The 14,756-nt window shown below is 47.1% G+C and overlaps 1 protein-coding gene across 4 annotated transcripts in view; it reads left to right on the forward strand.

Annotated features, from left to right (window-relative positions):
- Nucleotides 1-14,756, forward strand: part of E2F4 (E2F transcription factor 4) — an 85,854-nt gene that overhangs the window by 38,442 nt on the left and 32,656 nt on the right. Inside the window, exon 8 of one of the 4 annotated variants that reach the window (XR_003857739.1) lies at nt 3,892-3,984. The exons of the other annotated variants lie outside the window; for them this stretch is intronic. The gene's annotated coding sequence lies outside the window, so the exon portion shown is untranslated. The remainder of the gene's footprint in view (nt 1-3,891; nt 3,985-14,756) is intronic. 4 annotated transcript variants of the gene reach the window in all.

Below are 14,756 nucleotides of genomic sequence, written 5' to 3' on the forward strand. Positions count from 1 at the left end.
CACTTACTGAGGGGAGTCTGCTGTCAGCTCATCTGAGCAGGGATGTGTCCTTGTCCTCCCTGAACTGGCTGATTCTCACGATAGATGTGAGTTTCCAGGGTTGGGGAGCCCACTGTTGGGAGCTGACGGCCTAGGGAAGTTGGAAAGAAGAAGAGGCCCTCTAGAACATCAATCGCCTGAAAACCCAGGCAGTCAGATTGGCGGGTTTACAGTTCAGCCACAGACTCTGGGGCCAGGCGGTCCGTATGATGTTGGACAATGCAACTGTGGTGGCCTACATCAGTCGCCAGGGAGGAACCAAGAGCCAGTAAGTGTCACAGGTGATAGACCTGTGATCTCAGCCTCCCACATTGCAGGAAAAGACAATCGGGCTGATACAGTAAAACGCGCGGGAGAGCTGGCGAGCGCCCGCTTTCCCGACGCACACCCAGGTCACTCTCCTGGGCACGTGATTCAGTAAGCAAGAGCATGCAAATGAGGGCCCACGGTACAAAGGAGGAGCTAGGGACATAGCGCGTCCCTAGCTCCTCTTTATTGACAGAAGTGGCAGCTGTCAGTGGGTTTGACAGCCGACGCTTAATTTTACTGGCGTCGGTTGTCGAACCCGCTGACAGCCACAGATTTGGAAAACGGACGCCAGCAAAATTGAGCATCTATCTTCCAACCCGCGGGCAGATTTTTTTTTTTTTTTTTAAGAATTTTTATTTATTTTTTTAATTTTTGGGGCCTCCGACTTAATATCGCTATGATATCAAGTCGGAGGGTATACAGAAAAGCTTTTCTGTAACCCTTTCTGGTGCTGGCCGAAATTAACTCCTGCCTTTGGCAGGCGTTAATTTCTGAATCACGCGGGAGTAACTAATAAGCCTATTAACATGCATTTGCATGTTGCGGGCGCTATTAGTTTCGGGGGGGTTGGCCGCGCATTTTCCACGTGCTATTATCCCTTAGTGTATAAGGGGGAAAAATAGCGCGTCGATTAACGCGCTTCCAAACGGGGGCTAACAGTGCGCTCAGCCTGAGTGCACTTTACTGTATCAGCCCGAATGGCAGAGCAGACTTTCTAAGCAGGGAGAGTCTTGATCCAGGAGAGTGGAAATTGTTGGCCAAAGCGTTTCAACTGATAGTAGATCATTGGGGCCTCCCGTTAATCAACCTGCTGGTCGCAACCCACAATGCGAAGGTTTCTCAATTCTTCAGTTGAGATCCGTGGTCCCTGGGATTCTTCAGAAGAGATCCGTGGTCCCTGGGAGTCCAGGCTTGATGGACCCTTGGTCTGACCCAGATCTGGCTGGAAGACAGATTGCTTTATGCCTTTCCTCCATGGCCCCCACTGGGCAGGATCATTCGCAGAATCGAGCACCATAGGAGACTTAATCCTGCTAGTAGCTCCATATTGGCCCAGGTGTCCGTGGTATGCAGACATGCGGAGGCTCCTGGTTGAGAACCCCCCTGTTACAGCATGAGGATCTGACTTGGTTCTGTCATGCGGTCTGGCCCTTGAGAGGGCACGCCTGAAGAAGCGGGGATATTCCGCAGCGGTAATTATCTCCTTACTTCGTACTCGGACGTTCTGCAAGTCCCTAGCGTATGTGCAGGTCTGGAGAGTATTTGAGACCTGCTGCGAGGAATGCGCTGTCTCCCCTTGGGCGGTCAAAATCCCACTTATTCTGGAATTTTTGCAGGACGGCTTCAATAAATGTTTGGCTCTTAACTCCTTGAAGGTGCAGGTAGTGGCTCTCTCCTGTTACAGGGGTGAGTTGAATGGGGTCTCCCTGTCAGCTCATCCAGACGTGACTTGTTTTCTGAAGGGAGTGAAGCACCTTCAGCCTCCCGTGCAATTGCTGGTTCCCTTGTGGAATTTTAATTTAGTGCTGGAATTTTTGGCAGGTCCTTCCTTTTGGCCGCTGCGCGGTCTTTCCTTACGTTTATTGAATTTGAAAACGATGATCCTGGTAGCTATATGCTTAGCACATCGCATCTCTGAACTGCAAGCATTGTCATGCTGGGAGCCTTTCCTCCGGAAGACTCCAGGTGCATTGCAGTTACATACTATTCTGTCCTTCTTGCCCAATGTAGTTTTGGAGTTTCATTTGAACCAGTCCATTTCGTTGCCATCCCTAGATAAACTCAAGGATGCGGAGGAATATAGGCTCCTCTGTCATTTGGATGTCAAGAGACTTTTAGTGTGGTATCTGGAAGTCTCGGAACCAGTCCGAAAGACGGACCGCCTGTTTGTCCTTCATGGCAGAGGGAAACAGGGTGAACTATCTTCATGGGCTACCATAGTTCGCTGGATTAAGGAGGTGATCACAGAAGCCTATATGGAGACTGGAAAGCCATTACCCTCTCAGATTAGAGCTCATTCCACTAGGGCTCAAGTGGTCTCATGGGCAGAGGTCAGACTGCTGTCTCCCGTCAATATCTGCTGGGTGGCGACGTGGTCCTCCTTGCACACCTTCTCCAAGTTTTATCGCCTGGACATACAGGCCCAAGAGGCCTTTGCACGGGCGGTGTTGGCTGGACCATGGGCAGCCTCCCGCCCCAATCAGGAGTAGCCTTTGTACATCCCATTGGTCCTGAATCCATCTGGCTACACACTAGGAAATGGAGGAATTACTTACTTGATAATTTCGTTTTCCTTAGTGTAGGCAGATGGACACAGCATCCCACCCTCAGCTGCCCAAGATCTGTGCCACGGGTTCACCTGTGGAATGGGCCTCAAATCCAAGGGATCACGGGTAATTGTTCAGCCAGTCCCTAGGTTAAGATACCTATATTCTTACTGGAGTTCAGTGTTTATGGTTGGTTAAGTACAGTTACGTTTATCTGTTTTTAATCGTTTTAATCATATTTTTATTCATATTTTTATTCATATTTTCAATTACGTCCTTTCACTAGTATATCCACGGTTGCTTTTGAAGAGAATACTGGAGAGCTGAGGTCACTGCAGGGGGTATATGTACGGTGATGTCAGCTTTGCAACCTGACTCTGTCGCCATCTGCTGGCAGTGGAGCATAACCCATTGGCCCTGAGTCCATCTGTCTACACTAAGGAAAATGAAATTATCAGGTAAGTAATTTCTCCATTCCAGTGGAGGGCTCTATGGCTCTTAAGAATGCTCAGGATTGCAAGATCAAGCTTTAGCTTAAAAAGATACTTGAAGTTTCAGCTTTGGCATTCCGTGCTATTTTGTGTAGTAGTTTTATGGCTCAAGCCTGCTTGCACTGGGTACAGCAGATCCCAGCTGTAGATTCGGAAGTGTTTTTTTCAGAAAAGGGAGGTGGAGCAGCTTGAAGCTGGCTTAGCCTTTATAGTTGATACCTTGTATGATTTACTTCGTACATTGGCCAGGAATATGGTGTTGGCAGTTTCGGCTAGAATGCTGCTCTGGCGGTGTAAGTGGGCTGTGGATGTCTGATCAAGTCTCAGCTTGGTAATCTCCCTTTTCGAAGCACGCAGTGTTTTGGGAAAGATTTGGAGCAGATGGTCAAGCAGCATGATGACTCAAAATCCCATACATTTCCAGAGGATAACTTCAGAGGTTCAAAAAACCTTCCACATTAGGCAGAAATTTAGGGAGGCCAGGCATTATCGGCCTGGAAAGGGTTCTTCTTTGCAGTGCCAGTTTATATCCAAATCAATCCTTTCAGGGGAACTATAGGGGAGAGACCTCCAGTCCCACTTCAGGGGGACTTAAGAGCTATCAATGAAGATCATTTGGTCCACTCCACATGTGTGCACATAGGGAAGCGACTGGTCTGCTTTTTCAAGGAGTTAACCAAAATAACAGCCGATCAATGGGTTCTTTCCATTGTAGGTGATGGCTCGGCCTTAGAATTTGCTCATCCAGTGGTTGAGGCCTTCATGGTTTCTCCTTGCACTTCCAGGATAAAGAAGTTGGCAGTGTGATCCACGCTAGAGCATCTGCTTCTTCTGGATGCTGTGGTCCTGGTTCCAGAGGAAGAAAGAGTTCTGGGAAGGTACTTTGTTTACTTCGTGGTGCCCAAAAAGGAGGGCATGTTTCGGCCTGTAAGGGATTTGTCTTGCATGATTTATCTGACATTTAAACCAGATAAAATAAGGCCTAGATTCATGTAAAGAGAACAGAACGCTTACACATTTTTAAGTAGATGTTTGTTTTATTATAGCAGCATAAGTATACAACGGTATTACAGTAAATATATTATAGTAAATATATTTGTTTTAAGTTTCTGATTTACAGGGCATAGCCCTGTTTTTAGAAGTTATGCAAACAAACCTTGCGTTAACTCGGTCAGCCTGCACTTGACAAATGCAATGCCAATTTAACTAGCCCTAGCTGAAGTAGTAATTAAGCCAGATTTCATTCTCCACTGATGAGTTACTCCCTCTGAAGAGTTCAGTGTCCTGTCTCAGTTGGAAAGCAGCTCGCCAGCTCAACCTTCATGCAGGCAAACAACATGTTGTGCCACAGTCTCAGGGCAGCAAAACCCATAATGCTTACAGAACTTCTGTATCAATTCAGGCATGAATGGGGTGAAGAAGGCTGTATTTGCCTAGGGCTTAGGCAGGCAGAAACTGTAAGTACTCCATGGGTACTAGAGCAGGGTTGGGCCAGGCTTTGAATTCAGTTTGGTAGCTTAGCTTTTTCAATGCTGATTAGGTCACAGGCATGGAGTTCACATGAACAGCAGCAATAGAATAGAAAGTTCCAAGTAATGGAATAGAATCCAAATCCTTCTGTAAAGTCCAGAATCTTTTTCTCTGCTTGGCATTTCATGCATATTGAGAACCGTAAAGTCTGAATGTTGATGCTGATTGGATGTTACCATCATTTGTAGACAGATGATTGGTGGACTGCTGATATAACTTCATCTCTGTCAGAAGCTATATGCATATTTTCACCGTTTGGTAATAAAGGAATCAGTGGTCATTTCCTGGCTATATACAAAGTTGTGGTCAATGCCACAGCTTAGCAAGTCCTATGTTTGCTGTATTAGCAAATTATAAAGTGCAGCAAAAGTCAGATAGAAGAACAATAGCAGTGAGGCACTGTGAGCGGTCTTGGGCTAGCCAGATTCAGGCTGGACTCTGGCTTTCTTTCAAACTTCTTTATTAATAACAAAAAAACTGAACCAGCAGCAGTTGTGCTTATCTTCACAGATCTCAAAATAAAGACAGAAATATAACTTACAGTTCAACAGTATTAGCCTTTCCTAGGCTTCCTTCTCTTCCCTGGGCCTAGCTTCTTATCCCCATATAAGGAGAACGCTCTCAGAGCGGAACTCCTTTCATGTCTATGACTTAAGGTGGACCAGGCTTACAAGCAGTTTCTTCGCTTTGTGTAATTCACACAGTCTCATTAAAAGTGCAGAATTCATCGTGATTGGAAAATTCTATCTTTGTGTTGCTTTAGGCCTGAAGTTTGATTTGGCTGTGCACATCCTTTTAGGATGGCTGGCTTATGCACTACAAGAAATTTCTTATGTTCTTATCTTCTTAATGTTTGGGTACTTGCCAGGTTCTTGTGGCCTGGTTTGGTTTTTGTTGGAAACAGGATGCTGAGCTTGATGGACCCTTGGTCTGACCCAGTATGGCAATTTCTTATGCCCTTTCTTATGCCCATCCTGAATCTCAAGAAAGTGAATGTATCTTTGCGGGTGAAGCATTTTCGCATGGAAACTCTAATTGGTAATCGTGACAATCCGAAAAGGAAAGTTTCTAGCATCCTTGGATCTTTTAAAGGTACATCTCCATTTTCCTACTTGGAGAAGCCATCAAAGACTCTTCAGATTTGCAATGCTAGGCAAACATTTCCAGTTTTGGGCACTTCCCTTTGGCTTGGTCATAGCTCCTCACACATTTTCCAAGGTGATAGCGGTAGTAGCAGCAGCTATGTGTAAAGAGGGAATCCTAGTGCATCCCTTTTTGGATGACTGGTTAATTCAGGCAAAAACAAGCGCTGTCTGTTCACAGAGTAATTCTGCTGTTGCAGTCCTTAGGCTGGATGGTAAATTTTGCTAAGAGCAAATTTAGATTGTAGGCTCTATGGCTTACATGAAAGCCCATTTTCACAATGGAGTCCCCAGATAAAAGATTTTGAGATCTGTTGTCCCTGAGAGGAAGTTGGATCCAGCTTTTCCTGGTGGCTCTTGAAGGCCAGTTTGTCAAAAGGATGGGGTTGGATATTCCAGATTGAGTAATGGTGACTGCGGTTGCCAGTATGAGTGGCTGGGGGACCATTTCTCAGAATCAATCAACACAGGGTGTGTGGACTGAAATGGAGGCAACCTTATCTATCAATTGGTTAGAAACGAGGGCGGTCAGGAAAGCCTTGGGATTCTTTCAGCTCTTGGTCAAGGACAAGTGGTGAGAATATTCTCGGACAGTACAATGGCGGTAGCATATATAAACAAGATAGGGAGGAAATAAGAGTCCAGTGATTTCCGTGGAAGTGGAGATATTGTTCCTTTGGGTGTAATGACATCTAAAAACATTGTCTGTGACTCACATGGCTGGGGTAGAGAACGTGCAGGTGGATTTTCTGAGCAGGTATCTTCTGGACCCTGGAGAGTGGGAGTTAGTGGAGGAAGTATTTTCTTTCATCAGGGTCACATGGAGAATTCTCTAGTTGGATTTGATGGCAATGAAGTAGAATGCCAAAGCCCTGAAGTTCTTTGGATAATGGAGAAAGCTAGGGTCAGATGATCTGGATGCCCCGTTTCAGTTGTGGCCTCAAGTGCTCCTGCTTTGCCTTTCCTCCCTGGCCCCTGATAGGAAGGGTAGTTAGACAAATAGAAAGACTTTGAGGAAGAGTAATTCTGGTAACTCCAGAGTAGTCCAGATGACACTATCTTAAAGACTTTGTGAATCTCTGCCATGATTCGGGCTACTGTGTTGGGCTCCAGTCTACTTGGAGCGGGAAGACCACTTTTGTCTCACGGCCTTGCTCTTGAAAGAAGAAGATTGAGAGTGAAGGGATACTCGGAAGAGGTCATTATGACTTTGCTACAGCTAGAAAGATTTAGACTTCTCTGGTGTACATGTATGTTTGGAATGTATTCAAGTCCTGGTGACGAGTCAGGGGGTCTCTCTACTTCAGGTCTCAACCAGTGATTTTGGCCTTTTTGCAGAAAGATTTGCAGAAGGGTTTAGCACTGAACTTTTTTAAAGTGCAAGTAGCAGCGCTGTCCTCTTACAGTGGAAAAGTAGCTTCACATCTGGATGTGGTGAGTTCGGCATCTGCGTACCCCAGTTTGGCATGTAGTTCCACTGTGGAATCTTAATTTGGTGTTGATGGCCTTGTTAAAGCCTCCTTTTGAGCCAGTTAGGAGGGCATCTTTGAAGGATCCTATGCTGAAAGCTGTTTTTAGTGGCTGTCAGTGAGGCTTTGTCATGTAGAGATCTTTTCCTCTAATTTTTGGAAGAGGGTGGTTTCTATTCATATGGTTCCATTCTTTTTGCCGAAGGTGGTTTCTTCCTTTCACTTAAGTCAATCAGTTGAGTTGCCCGTGTTTCGGAAATTGGATTCACCACCTTCTGTGCATTCTAGTGAACTTCATGTTTTGGATGTTTTTAGCACCTTCTGAGATATTTAAAGGTTATCGATAGCTTCAAGAAATCGGACCATCTCTTCATGATGATCAGTGGTCGCAATAAGGGAAAGCATCAAAGGCATAAATTGGAAGGTGGATTAGGGAGGAAATAGTATCAGTGTACATTTCCAAGGGTCTACAGATTCCTCAGGGACTGCGGGTGCATTCTACTCAACAGCAAAAATGTCATGGGCTGAATATCGATTGGTTTCACGATAGGAGATTTGCAGAGCTGTGACTTGGTCTTCATTATACACCTTTTCCAAGCATTATAGATTGAACATGCAGGATCAGCATGCCCTGTTCTCAGAGCGGATCTTGCAAGTTCCCATCTAGTTTAGGGAAGCTTGGGTGCATCCCATGAATCTGGACTAGTCTGGGGGGCTTAAGCAAGGAAAAATTGGTTCTTACCTGCTAATTTTCTTTCCTTGAGTCCCTCAGATCAGGCCAGAATTGTGTGTGTGTATTCAGCATGATTTCTGATTTTTACATCCTCTGGTGGGAAATTTTCAAGTTTTTCTTTGGTGTTTACTGATAGTGTTTGTTTTCCCTTGCTCTATGGTAAGGGTATAAATTTTAGGCTTGGTTTCAGATTATACTGAGTTACTGCAGGTGGCACAGTAACTTAGGTACCAGCAGTACAGAAAATTTTTCTTCTGTATTTTCATGTCTGGACTAGTCTGTGGGACTCAAGGAAAGGTAAGAACCAATTTTTCTTTATCCTGGTGTGCCCATTAATATCTGTTTACAAAGGATAAGCAGGACATCTCTCTTGTCTTGGTGTACAAAATGGTGAGGAGCATGGCCCTCGTGGTAGCAGCAAGACACTCTCCGGAGCACCTTATTTGGTCTGTGAAGTAGATTCTAAAATACTCTTACCAAGCTTCCCTAAAAGAAGACTATTACTGTATTTAGCAAGCTCCAGAATTGAGAGAGTCTAAAGCTTTCTGAGGTTAAGCTTTAAGAATCTTGGGTTGAGGTATGAACTAGAACTTATCTTCACTGAAGAAGTATCAAATAAGGTTGCTCTAAAGGGTTCCATTTCATTCATTCTATCTTTAAAAAAAAAACCAAAAACAGAGAAAAAAAAAAAGATAGAGGGAACCTTGTCCTCCCCAAACTCTCTGTGGTAATTTCAGGACTCAATCTTCCAAGACGAAGCAAGGTGTTCCCTTGACAGATATCTTACTCACACAGATTCCAATCATGTCAGAACGGTGGTTCCTGGAGGATATTAGAGATGGCTATGCTGGGGAGTTTTTTCCATCCTTAATGGATGCATTATGGTTTCCCTTGTTCACCTCTCAAATGAAGGAGTTGGTTCAAAGATCTCTTGCTTGTTTTCTCATCATTGATGCAGTGGTTCCAGTCCCTTGGATTCGTTGGGGACAGGGCTGGCAATTATTTTGTAGTTCCTCCTCTCGAAACAGAACTTCTTCTAGATCCCCAGATGCCGAGTTGAGCAGGTTTTGCTTGAGTAGACCTTCCCCACCCCTGTGAAGCAAGCTGGGGGCCTCCTCAACCTCATCAGGAATGAGTAAGCAGCGAAGGTGCTGTTTTCAGATGTCTGCATGTCTCTTGCAGGCAATGTGGGGCTCCGAGCAGGGTAAGAAGAAACAGCGTTACTGTTCAGAGATAGTTGGGGCTGAAGAAGCAGCACCAAGCCTTGGCATTAGTGGCAGTCAATTTATGAAGCCCTAGCACCACATGTCAAAAGTCTTGGTATTTGGATTGATTCATCTCTCTCATTTCGTCATCACATTAAGACTGTGACAAAGAATAGTTTTTTAAGTTGAGGGTTTTGCATGGTTTAAGAAATTTGTTAAACCAAATGATTTTAAATTGGTGGTCCAGGCATCATTGTTACCAGTGATAGACTATTGCAACGCCCTATATCTTGGTCTTCCTTAGTTGATTTTAAAACCCGTTCAACTGTTCCTCAATTCTTACAGCACAATTAATTACTGGATCCAAATGCTCTGATCACATCACGCCATCTCTGTATCATCTTCAATAAATTCCTGTTCACTACAGAGTTCAATAAAAAAAACTTTACTCTTGACTCATAAATTACTGAGTACCTATTCATTTCCTTGGATACGATTTTTATTGTGTATATATATTAACCGACCAGGAACATTAGATCACAAGAGAGAGGCCTACTTGAGGTACCTACAGTATGGGGTGCAAGGTTATCTTCTACAAGAGACTGTGCTTTTTCAGTTGCTGCTCCTACCCTGTGGAATTCTATTCCTGCATCACTGAGTCTGATGGAATGTTCAAAAAAATTTATTTCAGCATTAAAGAAAGGCTTTTCTGATTGACTGTGCATTCAGCTAACTTTAGCCCTTTAAGATCTGGACTATTTTGATGAAATTATTTCATTTGTTGTAATGTGGTTTGTTGTCATTTAAAAAAAATAAAAAAATGTATGTATGTAATTTAATCGCTTAGAGCATACGCAGTAAGCGATAAAGACATTTTAATAAACAAACAAAATGTACCAATCGATGGAGCATTGAGCCTAGACACTGATGATGCTTCTTCCCTCATCACATTGGATTCAGGATCCCTTGATGCCTTGGAGTGGTTGTAGTGCTGTTGATGCACTGTATCTTGGTGCTGCCAACACAATTATTATACAAATTGCCAGTCTATCTGACACATTCAGGGAGGATGGGAAATGTGGAGGGAGACATGCTGCACGAGCTATCTCAAGGGCTAACTCTTCTTAGTCTGCTTGAGCAAGTTCTTTGTCTAGAGACACCGGATCCCATATGCTTGGTGGTGCTCTTAATCTTGTAACCCCCCACCCCCTTACCCAAGGCAAATATTGCAAAGTCCAGAGGGCCTTCAAGAAGAGCCCCTTCTGGGATCAGAAGAGGATGTTCCACCCCCATCGCCTGGTCAAAGAACATTTCATCCCTTAGACCAATTGGCATAGTTGGTGAAGACTTTCTTTGCCTCCCTGGTGGTTATAAATATGAAGGGCACTCTTCAACCTCTTCTCTCAGATAACATCAGAATGACATTTGGCTTGGACAAATGTGCTAAGGCAACTTTCCTTAAAGGAAAATTAAGCAAAACTGAAAACATCTCCCTGACTGAAGGTTGCAATATAAAGAAACTGGAGCAGGAAGGTTGTATATAAATATCTAAGAGTAGAGGAAGATAGCCTCACAAATGTTTTCTACATCAGTCAGTAGCAGACAGGATGATCAACCTTTGGGGACATCTGTTAATTGACCTTTTCGCATCACAGGAAAACAGAAAAATGGAAAGTTCCTGAACATTCCCAGATCAGTTCAGAAAAGTGGATTTTATTCATCCCTACCAGCAGATGGAGGGAGAACAAAACTTTGGGCACTGCCACATATACGAGAATGCCATCTGCAGTCCCTCAGTATTTCTCTATCTCCAGCAGATGGTAGAGGTGCTAGACCTGCAGTCCTGACTGGTTGGATATTTTGAGGAATTTTGCTCCCCGAGGTGCCAGGTTCCTGAGAAGGGCCATCCCTCGGGTTGAGCCGGGCGAATGGGGGGTTGGATACCCCGGCCCAGTTTTAGCCCGCAACCCCGGGATCCCTGACAGCCAGTGGTCTGGTTCCCTCAGTGGGATCCGAAGCCCCTCCGCCGGCCCAGGAGTTCAGGAGAGTATCCCTTCTTGGTTTTTGTTTGGGATGTTGCTTATTATGTGCTCTGGGCCTTTAAGAAAGTTACAAAAAAAAACCACCCAGAAACGGGGAGTGCCTGCTGTGCTAGCAGCGGCAGCTCGGACGTAGTGTTAGAACTGCCTGTCAGGCAGCCAGCCTGGCGGGATCGTCGGGAGAGTGCCCTGTTGTGCTAAGATGGTGCAGGGGAGCCTGGGGCAGCGCCAACTGAGGAGGGTGTACCCCGACTGGGGAAAGTGCCTCCTGTGAGTTTGGTGTTTGTTTTTAGGGCCTGTTTGAGCACATGCGTGTTCAGCCACACCAGCGTTTTTTCGTGCCGGCGGGAATTTCTTACGGCAGTGCGCCCTCTTCTGAGTTCGGCAGCAGCCGCGTGGTGTGCCCCTCCCACTCCCCCTCCCGGTCGGGCCTACGAGGTTTGGTCATCTGCCTTTAATGCCCTCCTCCTCTGTGTGGAGTGTGCAGGGGGAGAGGGGGCTTTGGCAAAGTGACCGAGGTCTCGGAGAGCCTCGCAGACCGCAGCGGCGTTGCTTGGACCACATAAGAACATAAGAAAATGCCATACTGGGTCAGACCAAGGGTCCATCAAGCCCAGCATCCTGTTTCCAACAGTGGCCAATCCAGGCCATAAGAACCTGGCAAGTACCCAAAAACTAAGTCACACACTAAGTTACCACAGAGGGTGCTGCTTTGTCTGTGGAAGGAGAGCTGGATAGGGGGGTTCCTCACCAAGGCTCTGGGGAGTTTCTTCCACCTCTTTCCCCTGTCGTACAGCCGCGGGAGGAGGACCCGGCTGATTCGGGTCCTAGCAGTCCCAAGGAACCCTCGGGGGGGGGGGGGATTTCCCCCAGTTTGTTCTTTTTCTGCATGAGGCCTTCCTGGCTAGGCAGGCAGGCAAGCTCAGTTTTAAAGACAGCCCGGCGGACTCAGCTAAACAGATGAAGGTGCCTCCTAAGGGTGCTGCGGGGTCACGGAGACTGTCGCAGAGAAGTCGCCCAGTGCATTTGGATTCCAATTCGGATGATTCTCAGGAGGATGGATATAGTTCCTTGGCAGGCGATCAGGATGCAGACTCTGCGGGGGGGGCGGGGGCCCCCAGGACCTGGGAGACCCTAGGGCGGATCAGGGTGTTTCTGAGGGTCCGGAGGCTGAGGACAATGACCCATGGGTGATCCGTCTCTTTAAGAGGGAGGAGCTACGTCGCTTATTCCCCAGGTATTGGAGGAATTAGGGATCAAGCTCTGTTTGGAGGACTCTGATACCGAAGGGGTTAATCCGGTGCTCGATGGCCTACGGAGACCTCCCAGTGCCTTCCCCATTCCTAAGAAGATCCAGAAGCTGATCAACCGTGAGTGGGACTCCCCGGACTCGGGACTGAGAGTGGGCAGAGCCATGCCGAAGCTTTACTTGTTGTTACAGGAGCATTTGGATGCCCTCAAGGTTCCGAAGGTGGATGCGGCTGTTTCGACAATCACCAAGACCACCATCCCGGTCGCTGGAGCCTCCGCTCTGACGGACGTTCAGGATCGGAAACTGGAGATGCACCTTAAGCGGGTTATGGCTCTGGGGCTCTGGTCTGTGCCAGTCTGATGCAGCAAACCTGTTTGTGTTGGATCCAGAAGCCGCAGGAGCAGGCGGTTTCCGGGGCTCTTTCCCTGACCCAAGCGGCTTGCCTGGAGGCAGGAGTCGCCTATGGAGCAGATGCATTATATGACCTAGTAAGGACCACTGTGCGGGGTATGGTCTCGGTGGTAGCATCCAGATGTCACTTGTGGCTGCGTAACTGGTCGGATCTTTCGTTGAAATCGCAGCTGTGTAATCTGCCCTTTAAGGGCAAACTGTTGTTTGGTGAGGACCTTGACCGCCTTATGAAGTCTTTGGGGTAGATGAAAGGCAATAGACTGCCGGAGGATAAGAAGTCTATCCGGAAGCCTTTCTCCTCTTGGTCTCGTTTTCGGGAGTCGAGGCACTTTCGTTCTGCCAGGACAACAGGGTCCTCGGCTCTGAGGCAGTCCTCAAATAGACAGCAGTCCTTTCGGGGGTCTGGAAGAGCATCTAGAAGGGGGCCCACCCATGGGGCAGGAGGAATTAAATTCTCCCAATGAGATCAGGCAGGTCCACTCCTCGTTTTGGTGATTGGGGGCAGACTGGCCCATTTTTATGAGGAGTGGACCAATATTAAATCTGACTGGTGGGTGCTGGGCGTTGTCGGGGAAGGCTATGCCTTAGAATTTTCTCATCCTCTACAGTCATTTTTCTGGAGTCGCGATGTCTTTCCCGAAGCAAGCAGGCAGCTGTCCAAGAGACACTTCAGCGGTTATTAAGTCTGGAGGCAGTGGTCCCGATTACCGGTCTCTGAACAGCGGCGAGGCAGGTAATTCATCTATTTCGTGGTACCAAAAAAGGAGGGAACCTTTTGGCCCATCTTGGACCTGCAAAAAGTCAACTAGAGTTTGAGAGTGCCACGCTTCTGGATGGAGACATTTACGCACCATGATTGCAGTGGTCCGAAAAGGAGAGTTTTTGGCGTCCCTGAATCTCACCTAGGCTTATCTTCATATCCTCATTGAGCAGGAACACCAGAAGTTCCTTGGGTTCTTGGTCCTGTGACAGCACTTCCAGTTTCGGGCCCTTCCCTTCGGTCTTGCCACCGCCCCTCGACTTTCACGAAGGTGATGGTGGTAGTACACCCTTATCTGGACGACTGGCTGATCAGGGCGAAGTCACAGAAGGGAGTGTGTGTGTGGTCCGTGGTCCAGGTGAGGTTTCTTATGGAGTCGCTGGGTTGGATCATCAATTTGCAGAAGAGTCACCTGGTGCCTGCCCGATCCCCCGAGTACTTGAGCACCCGCTTCGACACCCAGCAGGGCAGAGTGTTTCTCATGGACGACAGAGTGAACAAGATTCAGGGGCAAATAGCTTGTTTGCTTCTTCTGCCGCTTCCCAAAGTCTGGGATTACTTGCAAGCCCTGGGATCGATGGCATCCACGTTGGAACTGGTGCCTTGAGCATTTGCTCATATGAGGCCCCTGCAGAGAGCAGTTGTCCCGCTGGAGTCCCCTGTCGGAGCAATATTTTCTGTCCCTTTCTCTTCCGATGTCGGCCAGGTCCAATCTGGCCTCATAGATGACAAGGAGCAATCTAGAAAAAGGGGATGCCCCTCGAGGTCCCGAATTGGGTGGTGGTCACTACGGACGCCAGTCTTCGGGGCTGGGATGCAGTATATCTGGGCAAGTCAGCTCAGGGCCTCTGGTCTACATCGAAGCAGGCGTGGTCCATCAATAGGTTGGAGACGAGAGCGGTGCACAGAACCCTCCTGGCATTTCTACCCTTGGTCTGCACTCGCATGGTACGGGTGTTATCAGACAACGCGACCACTGTGGCTTACATCAACCACTAGGGGGGAACCGAGAGTCCCGTGGTGGCTCAGAAGGCTCAGCTATTATTCGCGTGGGCAGAGCTCCATCTCGAGGGGATCGCCATCTCGCAAGTTGCTGGATTGAACATCAT

Source organism: Rhinatrema bivittatum, chromosome 7, assembly GCF_901001135.1.
Source record: "Rhinatrema bivittatum chromosome 7, aRhiBiv1.1, whole genome shotgun sequence".
NCBI classification, from domain to species: domain Eukaryota; kingdom Metazoa; phylum Chordata; class Amphibia; order Gymnophiona; family Rhinatrematidae; genus Rhinatrema; species Rhinatrema bivittatum.